At 35.8% G+C, this 14,968-nt stretch overlaps 1 protein-coding gene across 7 annotated transcripts in view; it reads right to left on the bottom strand.

Annotated features, from left to right (window-relative positions):
• The window catches only part of SPAG16 (sperm associated antigen 16), a 1,161,742-nt gene that overhangs the window by 930,376 nt on the left and 216,398 nt on the right, over positions 1-14,968 (bottom strand). The gene's annotated exons all lie outside the window — the stretch shown is intronic.

Genomic DNA, 14,968 nt, shown 5'->3' with positions numbered 1-14,968 from the left:
TTTCTTACATTTTCATAGAACATACAGTTTTATAGCCTAGCAGCTTGCCATTATTTTATGGTTTCCAGTTTCTTTAATTCTTGCTAGTTGTTTTAAATTGCCCCCTTTTCAAACTTCAAGTGGATCCTTACTTCTTTTATCTTTAGTCTCCCTATTTCCGACAAGCCTTCTTTATCTTCTAATATATTTTTCTTTACTAGGCATATAAAGAAATCCCTAGTTGCCTTTATTTTTAAACTAAAAATAATTTTTTTGCCCTCAAGTTCAACTTTTTTATTTGCTGCCTTCTACTTTCAGGTTTTTAACCTCTCAATTTCTTTTATGTTAATACCTTTAATCTTTATTTTTTAAAGTGTGTCCCTGATTAAAATTTAAAGATGTTTTGTTTTATTACTGTAACCAGGGACCCAGGTTTTAAATATCACCCGCTTTCTTTTTCTTCCTTCCTTCCACTTTCACTTTTTCATTCCTTCCCTCTCTACACACTGCCATCTGGCAATGAATGCTAATCTAATTATGTTCTTGCTTAAGAAATTCCAGAATCTAATCTTGCTACAAACCAGGCATGGAGCCCCTGCATAGTCCTTAGGAAGAGTCACAAACAATCGTTCCTCTACCACTGGGGAGAGTGAAGATAATGCCAATCAGACTTCCAGACCAGCAATAACTCACAAGATAGCCACGAGAACAAGACACGCATACCCTGCACCCTGCACCACTCCCACATGTCTCCCATACAAAGTTCCCCTTAAAAAATCCTATGGTAGGCTGGGCACGTTGGCTCACGCCTGTAATCCCAGCACTTTGGAAGGCCAAGGCGGGCAGATCACAAGGTCAGGAGATCAAGATCATCCTGGCTAACATGGTGAAATCCCATCTCTACTAAAAATACAAAAAATTAGCCAGGTGTGGTGGTGGGCACCTGTAGTCTCAGCTACTCCGGAGGCTGAGGCAGGAGAATGGAGTGAACCCGGGAGGCAGAGCTTGCAGCGAGCAGAGATCATGCCACTGCACTCCGGCCTGGGCGACAGAGCCAGACTCTACCTCAAAAAAAAAAAAAAAAATCCTATGGTAAACTGTAAAATTTAAGATGGCATTTTAGAGCACTAGTTCACCATGTTCTCAGTTCGCTGGCTTTCCAATTGAAACCTGCTTTTCCTCCCACCAACCCTCACCTCCTGTGTTTGGCTTTCAAGTCGTGAGGAGCTGAACCTGGGTCCGGTTACATTTCCACATTTTAATTTATTTAATTTTAAACTCTTAAACCTCTGTATTTTACCATTTCACTTTCATTTACCAATTTCCCTTTATTCCTTGTCACAAAATTGTTCTTGTTTAATGACTTATTTTTAAGGATAGTGCTAAGCTAAGGGAAAATTTCCTCCAAAGAAGAAAAGTTGGTAGCTTTGTCCCTCAGGTTTCCCTGTGTCATTTCTTATGAGCACAAGTGGGTCATTAGCCTTTTTATGAATACCTCTCCAAAAAGAAAAGGTCAATCTCACCTTAAAATATTGAAGTCACATTACAGGCTAAATCAGACCTGAAGGGCATGAGGGGTGGTGAGGAGCAATGGGGCTGTTGCTTCACTTCATCATCAAATGTTCTTCTAAAATGGTACCTTTTCAGTATTTTAAGGTAATATGCCAACATGACATTTTATGGCAATGTCATAAAGAGATCTAAAAGGAAGCACTGTGAAAACAAGATGGTGAGGCACACAAAGAAGGTAGGCAAAGAGGAAAACCCTACATCCCTCCTTTGTGAGGAAATCAACATTTCAGTGTCTTCACCCATTGCTTAACTCATATATTCTCAATCAGAGCAAAGCTGCTCCAACAGAGGCAAAAAATTGATTCACGGTGGAGGTGAAACAATATTAGATATTAGAATGTTTTGTGGACTTCCAAAAGTCCTACGTACATAAACAGGTACATAGTAATTGGTACTATTAAACTTTGATGATATATAGATGGGAATCAAGGGTAAATGTCTAAGGTTGAGAAACTGGCTAACTCATATTTATTAAGAAGAGTCTTTAAAACTCACCTATACTTGACCCTTCTGTTGTACATATGACTTGACTAGAAAATGCAGACTCACCGTTTTCTAGGAACTCATTCATTCATCAAGTCACTGTTTTAAGTGCCAAGTATGTTGTCATAAGCTGTACTATGCTAGAATATGTAAAGAAGAGCCAGTTCTTTCCCAAATAATTTGATAGCCAGTAGGAAATTCAGATATTCAGATGGGAAAGTGGGCAATTGCTATATATGCCTCTGTAAAATGGATGAATAATAGTACCATATTAAAAATTGTTCATAGGATTAAATGAGAAATTATGTGAAAAGCCTTTAACATGTTTGGCTCAACTTTTCAAAAAGTGTTCATTGTGATCATCATTGTGGTAGCATCATCCAAGATTTAAGCATAACTGTTTGCTGATCTCTTAATAGAAATTAATAAACTAATTCATAAATCACATTTTTATTTAGCCTATTATTTCAAAGTTTCCACTTTCATATAAATGACTGTACAGTAGGGCGAACAAATAAAAAGTAAAATATTTTTATTTATAAATATGGTTCCTTGTATATAAAGGAACTTTTGAGACAGGTGCAGTGAGTGGCTTATGCCTATAATCCCAGCAATCTGGGAGGCTGAGGTGAGAGAATCACTTGAGCCCAGGAATTTAAGATCAGCCTGGGAAACATGGAAAGACCCCGTCTCTACAGAAAAAAAAATTTAAAAACAACTGGTGCATGCCAGTGGTCTCAGCTACATGGGAGGCTGAGACAGGAGGACTGCTTGATACCTGGGGGTCCAGGCTGCATTGAGCCCTCTTCATGCCACTGCACTCCAGCCTGAGTGACAGGATGAGATTCTGTCTCAAAAAAGAACAACGACAACAACAAAGATACAACATTTGAATTTTTTTTAAAGGTTTTACTTACTATGTCCTATTCCAGAATAAAAGCCACTATTTAAATTAAAAAATCACTTTGGAAATAGCTAAATAAAAATAAATGTATGTAGTTCTTAAACCACTTTGGTTAATAGCCTAAGACATCATTTGATTGGGCTAATTCAGTATCTAAATCTGTTAATTAACAATTTTCAGGAATTTTTTTTGTTGACTTGTTTTTTAAAAAGAAAAATAAGTAAATAGCAATATGACTAGCAGTAAAGATTAAAATCAATAAAATTACTTTTCCAGAACAACTAAGCTTTAGTATATAGTAAGTCCAATATCTATTTTTAATATCTAGATAAACATCGCAAGTAAATGTACATTCTCTGTCAAGCACAAAAAGGAAAAGTATACTCTAATGTCATGTAATAAACAACATTTAGACTTAAATGTACTACAACATTTTGCACTAAAGAGGAAAAAGTCTCAAAATTATCACTAAGAAATTACAGTAGTTATTTCCCAATCACTCTGTTTAAATACACAGAGCAGGTCTTAAGACATACTAATTCAGCTTCCTCCAAAGAGAATTGCTGGCATTATCATGTCAGTTCCCTGATAGTGTTTTGCATAAGAAAATAGTAGGAAGAAAAGCTAGAAAATTTGGAAATAGATGTATTTTTCTTTCACCAAGTGCTGTTATTTTGGTTTCCTTAAGCATAAATGTAAAACAAATGCAGGTAAATTCTTTCTATTCCCAGATCACAATTTCTCAGGCAGTTAATATTATCAGCTTAATAAATGTTCAATATTATTACTAAAGCAAGGAAAATGATACCTAACATCACCAATTTGTCAGGCTTCTTGAGAAGTTATTATTAGCCCAATTTAACATAACAAAATGAAAGTTATAAAACTTGTCAATGGCATCTGCAAGAATTATTGCAGATACAAGTTACCTTAAAAGATTTAGTCTAGAATTCCCTATTGAGATCAGGAATGTGTAGTCCATGGCCATTCCACCCTCAACATGCCCTATCTTGTCAAAACTTGGAAGCTAACCACGGTTAGACATGGTGAGTACTTGGACGGGAGATTAGAAATATACAGGTACTTTTTCTCCTCTGGAACGGTCTCTATCCTCACCAAAAATTACCCATGTGTTTGTATACCATAAAACATATTATCTCATTACTCATGACCTACACAGTTTCAACTTTCTTATCCTTTTCCTGATATTGCTCTGCTGTGATTGGGGCTAGAGCTGTTTGGACACTAGGAGGCCCAAGTCCTTTCTCGGGCACCTTTTAATTCCTTCTGAAGAAAATATGCAAAAAGAACTCTGGGTAAATGCAAACTAGTTTATCTCCACTCTCAAAAGGACAGCTGGACTCCTTCAACCAATTACCTACCACCCCACTCTAAGGCCTAAAATAACATCGGTTGTTCTCTGTCCTTTTCTTCTAGGCCCACAGTCAATAATTGGATCTCTAGGTTGTACTAGTGTAGTGATAAAAAGAAGCACAGAAATAAATAAATCTCTCTCTCTCTCTCTCTCTCTCTCACTTACCATTTAATTCCTAATGTTTAGAACACGAGGTAGGAATTGAGTATACAACTATTGAATGAGTGAAGAAAACCAAGGGGAAATAACTGTGTTTCTCTCGATTCAAGACCACTTTTCTCCTCTCGCATAAAGTTGCAAGTTTTAGCGATATGACCCAATTATATTCATGGCCTTGACCAAATCAATTATCTTCCTCCTATTGGTGGTCTTATTGAAAAAGGGAGGAGATTTTGACTACATTTTACTCCATATCTGTGACGTTCATATATCAAATGTACTGAAATGCCTAGTTTTCCTTTCATATACTCTTCATCAATTGAAAAGTCCTAAGCCCATGGATTCAATCCAGAATACATAATATACTTGAAATTTATATTTGTTACTGGGTTTCCCTATGAAAGCATTCTGTGGGTTTGTCAGGTATATCCTCACTCCCCAAATGGAGAATGATATGAAATACAGGTGCCAAGAGAATCTGATTGGACAGTTAAAGAATAGAACTGGGAGATTATGGAGTGAAAATCCAGCTGTCAGTATGGCAAGCTCAAGTTTAAAGGTTAATTGGCTGTCAAAATTCAGAATCAAGAAGGCCAAACAGGTGAGGAAAAAGCAGAAGATTCAGGAATCCAGTGAAAGTCTTGGGAATACTAAAGAAACCAGTGTCTGGAAACAGGGAGGAGAAAGTCCATATGAGAACTGGGGAGTGACTGTTGAGAAAACAGACAAGCAAGAGTAAGAAACCTAGAAATTTGAGCGAATAAGTCAGGCTGAAAAAAGGGGATCCTCTTTTGTGCTTTCTGAAAAGTGCGAGAGAATTGGGTCATGAGCACATGACAGAAGTAACTCTAATTATTATGAGAGTAATGTTTATAGCTACCCTATATGCACAGAGAATGCCAGTTACGGTTATGTAATGAGTAGGAAAATTATACCACAGGCATTCATATAAATTTCTTGATATTCAAGCTCAGTAAATTTTAAAAGACAGGGTGACAGCTGGTGATAGCCAGGTTATAAGTAGATAATACACAGTATGTTGAAAAACCTGGCTATAGAACTGTAGGCACTCATAATAACTTAACTCATGCATTCATTCTTTCAACACATACTAAGTCACTTCCTATCTGTCAGGGACTATTCATAATGACAAGATATGATCTGTGCTCTCAAGAGTCCTTACTGAGGTGTTGGGAGACACAGACACAAAAATAAATCATTGGGAATCCATAGGATCTGTTCTATGCACCCGTATATTATGCATTTTCTATGTTATGTACCTAGTATCAAGAGAACAGAAAGGAGTTCTAGTATAGTATAGAAACATAATTTAGTTTGCTTGAATATTTGCAAGTGGAAAAAAGAGGTAACAGGCATGATGGTCAAAGGAATATAAGCCAATGCATGAACACATGAAGGGATTTCATTGAATACAGAGCATAAGGGGTGTAGAAGCAAAGGACACAATAGAACTAGAAAAAACAGGGTTAGAGCTACATAGGGAAGAGCCAAATGTGTCTTAAGGGCTTGAAAAATAAAGATTTTAAAGCAGAAATAAGATATTGGATCTTTATGGCAGTAGGGAGGATAAATTCAAGTTGGAGGAGTGACTGGAGGCAGACCATAGGAAGCTGCTGGGAAAGCCTAAGTGACAGATGATGGTCTTTGACAGACGTGAATGACTGAACAACTCATTTTGGACATAAAATACACAGGCTTAAGTGATGGATTGCATGTGATAAATAAGTGGTAAAGACGATGTTAAAAAATTCACAGGTCATCTTAGGTAACCATATGGATGATAATAACATTAAATAAAATGGGAGAAAGTTGGTGAGCATGGAGAGGAGGAAAATGATGAAAAAGGAGAGCTGGTATTGAGACCTGCTAAATTTGAGATGCTCATAAGATATGCAAGTTGAAATGTCCTATTTCATGAGGTACTCTGAATTAATAGTCATTGCAGCTTGGGATAATGTCAAGAGTTTAAAAATTGAAATCAGAGCATCAATATTGTTTTATATGTTTGGTGTATAAATCTAATAAAAGTTTTATTACTTTCTATTAGACTATAAAATCACTTTTAATATGAAAAATTTAATGATATAAACCAATATGACAATATCATTCTCTAGTCATGGCCCTGTAAGAAATTGCCAAAATTGGTTTAAAATTTAGATCTATGACAGAAGCACTGATGTTTACAACCCATTCATCATAAAAAAATAAATAAGTCAATTATGGGATACCATTCCACATGCATTGACTTTAACATGGACTAAAGACATTGGTTTCACCTCAGCTTGCCAAGACATTGGCAAGTGGCAATTACTACTGCCATTACTTGATGGGTGCTTCACCTAAATCAAAACTACTGATTGCTCATACTTCACCATGTCTTGCCACCTTTAATTATTTAAACAGAATAATGAGTACATGTGTGAATATAATATAGTTTGAAATACTAAATAAATTTTCAAAGAGAACAAGAGATATATTGGTACTTGTTCTAAACCATCTTCTCTGACATTCTGCATTACAAAGATTAACCTTTGCTTTGAACTTGCATTTCCCTTTCTATTACACAGTATGTAGTAGGAAATACCAGTATGTAGCTAAGGAGGAAGCTGGAGTGAGAGATGCTTTCTATATGTATTGGAATATTCTTAATGTATTGTCAGTCCATAGAAATAGACCTGCCTTACCATAATAATATATTCCAGAAAAAGTTTTATGTAAAAATGGAATGTCTTAATTTTTCAAAAACTGAAACTATGTCCTAAGGCAAAAAAGCATAGTTTCATTTCTTACCAACCATAGTTAAAGGGTGGGATTTTTATGTATTGTTGGCACTACACATAATTGCTATATATAATTATAGTATGTCCAACAACGCCTTCTTGTAGGTCACTATGGTTATTACTATAGATCTAGATAATTAAAAGAGAATGAAAAATGTTTATAGTCCCAGAAGGGCAACTGTCGGTCTATCACTGAGTCTATGAAACACTGGAATTGAAAATGCTCTGTGCATCATCTGTGACCAATGATAAGGCCTTTCCATAATTTTAGCTGTGAGTTGACCATAAAAAAAACAAGGTAGAACACCTTCTGGAAGATGATAGCTGCTCAGGTTTTAAAACCCAATGTCTAAACAAACTTACTTTAAAGTTGAAGACAAACACATGCAATGGCTCTAAAGACAATCTGAAATAAATTGAAAATCTAATCTACTAATTAGATAATGTATTTATTAATAGAGCACACCCCAAAAAGATAAATAGCTCATTAAAATGAATGTTTACATTTGCTGCATATCGTACACCTTTCTTCTTAAAATTTAATGGCATAAATATTATTATTTAATAGAAGATAGCTGAATACCTTAGTACTTTGATAATAAACTATAAAACTAGCAGATTGTATCTTTATATTATAGAAAATATTTTAAATTATTCTGTAAAATACTTATAAGTAACGATCACGTGTTTTAATTGTATGTAATTATCACCTTCCTAAGGGGAATTTTCTTGAAGCTTAATGGAGTATAAGTTCTTTCTCTTAGAAATGCAAAATTTAAATATAGACTTTGCTCTAACATACCGCTTGCTTGTTTTGATGGGATGTAAACACAAAAATTACAATATAATTTAAGCTTATTATAAATATCCATTGGAAAATATAAATATAACTATTTTCAAGATATTTAATTTCAAAACTCACATTTTAAAATATAACTAATACTCTCAAAAACATATAATTTAATTAATATAGTTATATATGGATATATATAATTAAGTACTATATTATTAATTATTATATAAGCTACATTATTAGTTAATATTATATTTTAATTATTTAATAATTATTTAATAATCAATTGATAATAATTAATAATTAATTATAAATATATATTAATATATGAACTATATTAAATTATATGTTTTCCAAAAGTTACATTTCTATAATGCCCATATTTTCACAGTAAAAGCTACTTAGTAACTTTATTTCTGGTGTCTGTTTCAATTAAAATACATGGAATAGTACTGACATGAACCTGTTCCCTAGGCAGCATACACAGTTGTAAACTTTGTTCACAGCACAGTCCAAGGTGTCCTATGTATATCTAAGTTCACTTAGAAGTTTAATTACCGTCAATCGCTTAACATGTCAAACCTGTCCAAACCTGTTCCTCCCTTAGTCTTCCCCATATAAATTAATGGTCATTCTATTCTTCCTGTTCTCAGGCCAAAAACCTTGGAATCATTCTTAAATTCTTTATTTCACTCCACAACCAGCCCAACAGAAAATCTTGTCGACTCTCCTGTCAAAAAAATAATGAAAATCTGACTACTCATTAGCCTCTATATCACTGTCAACTTACTCCAGGAAACCTTATAATTTTCTTGGATTACTGAAATAGTTGCTAACTAGTCTACCAGCTTCTATTCTTAAACCCTATAACAGCATAATTTCCTCACAGCACTTACAGACACCTTGTTTTTGTGTACGTAAAATTGTGTAATTCTTCTGTTCAAAATCCTCTAATACCTTCCTAACATTCTCAGATTAAAATTCAAAGTCCTCTTTACTATGCTTTATAAGGCCCTACATGAGAGTCTCTTTGATCCCCAAGTATATAACTTTATATTCCCCCTCCTATTCTCCAAGCTCACTTATTCTGTCCATGCTGGACCCCTTGCTGTTCCCACAGTATTTTGGATATGCTCCCACCTCAAGGGCTTTGCATTTGCTGTTCTCTCTGACTCTAATTTTCTTCCTAGTGCTCCACATGTCTCACTTCATCACCTGCTTCAGGTTTCCCTTACATATCACTTTCTCAAAAAAATCCTGGCCACTCTCTTTAAAACTGAATTCATCCTACACTCAGTTTCCCTCTGTCTCACTTTATGTTTTTCTACAGCATTTACGGCCATCAAATACAGTATATGTTCACTATAGGATTATTAACTGTTCCCTCAATCAGTGTAATCTCCCTCAGAACAGATTTCTGTCTAGTTAGTTAACTGCCCAGAGTAGTGCCTGATACGTGTTCAATAACATTTTTTTGTGTGAATGAGTGAATGTGAAAATCTCTTCAATCTTTTTATTTTTAAAATTCATTTATCATATGTGGCCTAACATCTAATTTCACAAAGAGATAGCACCTTAGTCTGGAAAATTAAAGCTTGATAAAGTTTGGGGAACTCCACAACCAACAAATGTTTCAAGGAACCATGCTTCTTCTATCACATGGCTTAGAACTTTCAAAGTCAACAGTGAATCCCACTGGAAATCTTAGGGGTTAGGTCTGGAAGTGATATGCAACACCTTTGGTTATTTTTAGGCACATGGCCAAATTCCCAAGTTCAATTCCAAACTGAAGATATAATCTCCCACTGGGCTCAGAGAAGAGGAAACTGGATTGGTGAGCATCTACCCATCTGTGCCACACATAAACTAGGAAAACACTGCATGCCTACTGAGAACCACGAATGAAATAAAGTAGAATGAAAGGACTGAAAGTGACTAAGGGAGTGAAGAGTAAAATATTAGCTACATTTTTCAGGCACTGCCTCTCTGAAGAGGTAACATTTGAGCTAAGAGAGGTTAGAATGAGCTAGACATGTAAAAATTGGAGAAGTAATACTGGGAGTCTGTGGAGAAGGTAGTGGAAAGACCTTGGAGTAGGAGTAAGTGTGGCATATTTGCAGAATAGTGAGAGGACTGGTGACATTGAGGAGATAGGGCAAGGGAGAGTGGGAGAGCATGCAACCAAGGAGATAGGCAAGAGTCTCATCTTGCAAAGGCCACACAGTAAGAAGTTTGGCTTTTATTTTTTCAACAAGGGGAAGACCTCATTGTATTTAAAGCAGGAAATCTGATTATCTGATTTACATTTTAAAAATATGTTTGGCTATTGTGACATGAGTGAATTATTGTGGGGTAAGACAGGGTAAATTAGGAGGCTTTTGCAAGAGTATGAGAAATGACCATAGTAATACAGATAGAAAGTGGGAAAAAATTTAATATATTCTGGAGGAAAGGCCTATCAGACTTTCTGGTAGATTTAATGGTGGGAATTGCAGGGTGAGGGAATGAGGAATTAAAATGACTCCTAGGCTTTTAGCTTGAGTAAGTTCACACAGATTTGGTATGTTTGCAAAAATGAGGGAGATAAGGAGAAGATTAGGTCTTTTGGGGGAAAACCAAAGTTATTTTTTGGACAGATGAAAATTTGGAGAAACCTATTAGATATTCAAGCTCAGTAGAGACATCATGGTAGAGACACCACCATACGGAAAGTACTTAAAGCCAGAGAATGGAAGAGGCCACCTGCAAATGAGAGTGAAAGATGAAGCTATAAAGTTGAGTCTAGATGAAGCTATAAAGTTGATAGGGCCAAACTATCAACCAGAAATCTGGCCAGAGAGGAGCAGCTCACTGAAAATGCTGAGAAGGATATGAGCCTGGGGGTCAGCAGGAAAACTAGGATCATGCAAATAATAGGAGTCAGGAGAGGAAAAGCAGGAGTGGTCAGAGGTGAAGAAAACGAGAACGAGTGAGTGACAACTGGTGGTGGACACGGGGAGTGGCTAATGACTGGCAAGAGCAGTTTCAGGAGAGGAAAGGAAGAGAACCCGATGGCAGGGAAGAATGGCAAGGACAAGTGGAGGCTGTTAATTCAGTCTGCACTTTGGTCAGCCTCCTTAGAGACAATGACCAGGATATGAGGAAACAGCATAGGTTTGATGGGGAGTTCTCTGGATAAGAAAAAAAAATTTTTTTAAACAACTTGGCCACAATGGTGAAACCCTGTCTCTTCTAAAAATACAAAAATTAGCCAGATGTCGTGGCGGGTGCCTGTGGTCCCAGCTACTCAGGAGCTGAGGCAGGAGAATCCCTTGAACCTGGGAATCGGAGTCTGCACTGAGCTGAGATCACACCACTGCGCTCCAGCCTGGGCAAGAGAGCAAGACTCAATCTCAAAAAACAAAACAAACAACTAGTGGCAGTCACTGGAAGACATGTTCTAGGCTGATGGGAAGCACCGTGTAAGAGTAGAAGAAAGACATCTACCTAAATCAGAGCTTAAAAACTCTCTTAACTGGCCGGGCGCGGTGGCTCACGCTTGTAATCCCAGCACTTTGGGAGGCCGAGGCGGGCGGATCACGAGGTCAGGAGATCGAGACCATGGTGAAACCCCATCTCTACTAAAAATACAAAAAATTAGCCGGGCGTGGTGGCGGGCGCCTGTAGTCCCAGCTACTCGGAGAGGCTGAGGCAGGAGAATGGCATGAACCCGGGAGGCGGAGCTTGCAGTGAGCCGAGATCGCGCCACTGCACTCCAGCCTGGGCGACAGAGCGAGACTCTGTCTCAAAAAAAAAAAAAAAAAAAAAAAAACTCTCTTAACTAATTTAATTTAAAATCTTTCTGGTTCTTTGACTTATGAAAGCATACTCTATGAAAATGCAAACTAGTAAGACATCAATGATTTTTAAATTACCTGGATTTTAATATGCGTTTATTTTATTATGACCTTGTTAGAAAAACATTATAAAAACACATTTTGATAAATCTGTTTTTCCAGAGGGAAAAAAACATAATTATTCTGCACTTAAACATAATCTAACTACTTATTTTAATATTTAAGTTTATAGCAATTATCCTAGGTCGTGCTTGTCACGCATTTTGCCCAAATCATAGGTCATATAGTTGTGTATTACTGGCAAAATTGTATGCCCAACTATAAAAGCAGAGATTATTTTTTTCATTTTGTTTATTTAAAATAATGGATGACTTATTCACTATTTTGTAGTTTGCCTTTGGGTTAACCAGATCTGACACAAATTCTTTCTTTGTGATTCCCAAGGTGTCTGAGTCTCGTATATGTATGTGACAGAGAAGGAGAGAAGAGAGAGAGAGAGAAAAATAATAACTGCCTTATAGAAATACAAAGGTCAGACATAATGTGTGCATATAGCAGCTGAATCCTGGCACTTACAGAGGCTTAGCAAAGCATTATTATTGATATTGTTTCCATTGTCACTGTCATTACTCTTACTGCTATGTTTTTGAAGTTAAGAAACCTATACACCATAGCTGAAGAACTTTCCTTCCACTGATGGCAAATGACAAACAAAAATAAATTTTAAAAATACATAGTCCCCAAGCACAAAAAAAAAACTTTCTTTTTTCCTTAAAAAAGTATATAATTGGGTCAATAAACACTGTATTGTAGACTTACTAAGTACTAAGATTATGTATGTGTATGTCTGTAGAGGGGGTGGTATCTGTTTTGTTTTTTTTTTTTTTTTTTTTTTGAGACAGAGTCTAGCTCTGTCACCTAGGCTGGAGGGCAGTGGCGCGATCTCGGCTCACTGCAAGCTCTGCCTCCCGGGTTCACACCATTCTCCTGCCTCAGCCTCCCGAGTAGCTGGGACTACAGGCGCCTGCCACCATGCCCAGCTAATTTTTTGTATTTTTAGTAGACAGGGTTTCACCGTGTTAGCCAGGATGGTCTCAATCCCCTGACCTAGTGATCTGCCCACCTCAGCCTCCCAAAGTGCTGGGATTACAGGCATCAGCCACCACACCCAGCCACTGGTTTTAAAATTAAGAACATAGATTATGAAACTATTTGAGAAACACTAACAATTTTAAACTGAGTTTTATATTATGTCTAGTTAAGGATTGGTAGCATAGAATGAGAGTATAGAGAAAGAAGTAGCAGAATTAACTACTACTTTTGCCATGTGTTTGGGAGAGTGACAAACACACATAGCAAAAAACAGAAATAGTAGTATAAGGAAGCAGAAAATGAGATCAGTTGGAATGAAGTAGACAGGCAAAAAATGTCCCAAGTAAGTAAGTTGTCCCAAAGTCACAACTTAATCTTCCACTGAGGTATGTTACTCTAAGAGCCTAGTGATTATTTTTCTTTTACCGATTTATTTTTCTACTAATAAACAAACTAATAATGTGACAGCCTTCCCTCCTAATAGGCTAACTAGTGAAGATTGTTACAAAAACATTATTCCTTGAGTTGCAGTAGTAGTAATCAGGACAGCTGTCTTTCCAAAGGCTGGAAATAAATTAAGCTGAAATCCATATTTTGCCTTTGACTAAGAGCTAAATGTTTCCCTCTGTTTCTTCTCCATATTTTCATTTAATAGAAGCTTTTCCCTTAACCTCCACTTAATTGCTGTATTGACCAACACGTTCCATTATCTCTATAAAACACACAAGCTGCACTCACTGAACCCCAACTGCTCAGAGCTCTCCAATCACACACAAGTAGACCAGCATTGGCCACTCCCATCAGCCAAGGTTCATGATTGTAAAGAGTCGCAAGAGTTTGGTCCTAAATCTGTTTATAAGCCAGTTGTGTTTGTTATTGTAGTATAAACATTAGTTATGGTGATGAAATATGTGAAGGATAAACAGAATTGCTGTCAATGAAAATTAAATTAATGTTACAAAAAGGTGGGGCAATCATCTGAAGTTGTCTGAAGTTCTTATTTTAGATAAAATAAATGACAAATTGAAATTGTAGAAGATGCATTATTGGCATGGCTTAGGTAAGAAATATTGTGTAGAATTCCAATCAATAGACATTTAAGAAAAAGTCATGACCTTACATCAAAAGACTAGCATATGAATGTACAGACACTTGTTTTATGTTGAAATAGAACACTAAGGTATAAATGTATCATTTTTATGGTTCCCTTTACTAACAGACCTTTTCAATTCATTCACCTACTGCTTTTGGTCGCGACAGAAGTATTCATATGTGCTATGTTCTCATGACATATACCACAGACAATATTCTTGCTACGAGGAAATAATCAAACAAATGGGGTTTAGGAAGTAGACTGCACATGCCATATGGTCATCAAGAGCAGAGGAAGCTTTGCAAATGAAAAAAAGAATACTCACTATAGGTAAAATATGTGTATTAAAGAGTGGTTAATGTCTCTTCTGAGTCATTAGTCCCTCTTAAGTATAATAGGAGCAATTATAAAACAAATGCCATATATTTTTGTACAAGTCTTAGATTTCTTGAAGAACAATTACATAAATTTTGGACTCTATGACCAAATGCAAGAAAATAATGTTACTTATATAAACTAAACTATAATTAAAATGATGTATCCATGATTATCAACAAAAGCTGGCCACTTAATGAAATGTAAATGTACCATGGAATTGTAAGGTTTATACATGCATATTTTCTACAGAATTTTTTTTAATTTTGAATAAAAATACTCTTCATTTTATAAGATTTAAAATAAATGTTTATGAATATAAATATGCAGATTCATAAAACAATTTGTTTCAATAAATGTTGAGTAATACTAAGTCTCATCTTTAAACCTATGTAATTATAGTTCACAAAATTACAGTCCTCATAACAAACAAGTAAAAAGAACTTATTAACGGGGAAAAAGTACATTGGTAAAATTGGTAAGTAAAATAAACAAATGAAATGCAT

The sequence above is a fragment of the Symphalangus syndactylus genome, chromosome 8, assembly GCF_028878055.3.
Source record: "Symphalangus syndactylus isolate Jambi chromosome 8, NHGRI_mSymSyn1-v2.1_pri, whole genome shotgun sequence".
In the NCBI taxonomy this organism is placed as follows: domain Eukaryota; kingdom Metazoa; phylum Chordata; class Mammalia; order Primates; family Hylobatidae; genus Symphalangus; species Symphalangus syndactylus.
The sequence above is the reverse complement of the archived record's forward strand: the minus strand, read 5'-3'. Positions and strand labels throughout refer to the sequence as shown.